The sequence below is a fragment of the Triticum dicoccoides genome, chromosome 6B, assembly GCF_002162155.2.
Source record: "Triticum dicoccoides isolate Atlit2015 ecotype Zavitan chromosome 6B, WEW_v2.0, whole genome shotgun sequence".
Classification (NCBI taxonomy): Eukaryota; Viridiplantae; Streptophyta; class Magnoliopsida; order Poales; family Poaceae; genus Triticum; species Triticum dicoccoides.
Window position 1 is genome coordinate 296,164,396 of NC_041391.1, and position 1,862 is coordinate 296,166,257.

Sequence of the window (1,862 nt, forward strand, 5' to 3'; positions counted from 1 at the left end):
TCAGACTCCGGGAAGAAAAGGGTGGGAGGGCGGGAAAACAAAGACAACTAGGAAGGGGAAATCGACGAATATCTTGAAGAGAAAACTCCGGTTGAAATCATTGAGGAGAGAGAGCAAAAACTTCGCACGAGTAGGATGGATACTCGATTACGGACTCCGCTTCCGAGACGAAGAAGGGTGGGCGGGTGGGAAAAGAAAACAACTGAGGATTGAACTTTGCAACGATGAAGAGGCTCAAGTCGACTTGACGAGAAATGCACCGGATCAAAGGAGCTGAGAACCAACGATCCGAAAACCAACTGCATGATCCTAAAGAAAAATTTAAAGGGGAAGAGGAGTAATTCAAAACATCTACGTCAAGATTCCTCACCAGAGCGACGAAGGGGCTGAGGAGTAAAAAGAATTCCTACTCTCCAATATAACTAGACTCAGAAAAACAATTTTCTTCTAGACTCAACATCGGCCAAACTACACGATCAATCAAGGGGGCTCCTAGGGTCGGTCGAGGCTCTGATACCAACTTGTCACGCCCAATATGCGATACTATCCTAAAGAGACTCAAAGGTCCCACCAAGGATAGAACCGCATATTGAAACGCTTTTGCAAGGTGGATATCATTACATCAACATTACATAATAGATAGGGATACATACAAGAGGCATACAATGCCACACGAATACAACATCAAAATACATAAGGGCATCATCCGACTATGGATGAAATACAAACAGAAACTCAAACGACATCCACCCTGCTAGCCCAGGCTGCCGACCTGGAACCTATCCCCTGATCGAAGAAGCAGAAGAAGAACTCAACGCAAGCAAGCATCGCTCTCGCGTCATGATCATCGCATAAACTTGTACCTGCAACTGTTGTTGTAGTAATCTGTGAGCCACGAGGACTCGGCAATCCCATTACCATGGGTATCAAGACTAGCAAAGCTTAAAGGGAAAGGAAGGGGTAAAGTGGTGAGGCTGCAACAGCGACTAAGCATATATAGTGGCTAACATACGCAAATAAGAGCGAGAAGAGAGCAAGCGGAATGGTCGTCAAGCTAGCAATGATCAAGAAGTGATCCTGAACTCCTACTTACGTCAAACATAACCCAGAAACCGTGTTCACTTCCCGGACTCCGCCGAAAAGAGACCATCACGGCTACACACGCGGTTGATGCGTTTTATTTCGGATCTGGTGTCAAGTTATCTACAACCAGACATTAACAAATTCCCATCTGCCTATAACCGCAGGCACGGCTTTCGAAAGATTATACCCTGCAGGGGTGTCCCAACTTAGCCCAAGAGCTCGTTCTGTTAACAGACAGCAAACAACATCATGAAGCACTCTTGCAACAATGATTCGGGCATCTAGATGACCTCAAATGAATATGATGCAATGGAATGAAGTGATGTACTCGTCGAGACGAACAATTTGACATATTACACGCACGAAACGGAGCTACGGATGCAGAGATATGATGCGATGAACATGGCATGATAATTACGGCAGATCTGGGGACTTAGTGGAATTTACCCTCTCGAAAAGTCAACGGGACGGAGCGGTTCGGGACGGAGAGATCCGGGGCGGAGACGCGCGTTTGGTTGGGATCCTGCTGGATCTCGTCCAGATCTGGCCGGATCCCAACTCCGGCGAGGCGACGGGAGAAGCGGCCGGAGGCGCGGGACGGCGGAGGAGCTCCGGCCGGACGGGACGCGGGTCCGGTGCGGCGTGGGGCAAGCGGCAGCGTCGGTGAGGAGACGAGGCGGCCGGGCGCACGGCGGCAGGGGCGCGTGCTCCGGCAAGGCGAGGCCGGCAGGCGGCGGCCGCGGCCGGTGCGGGAGACGCGCGGCGCGGGCTGCGAGGCG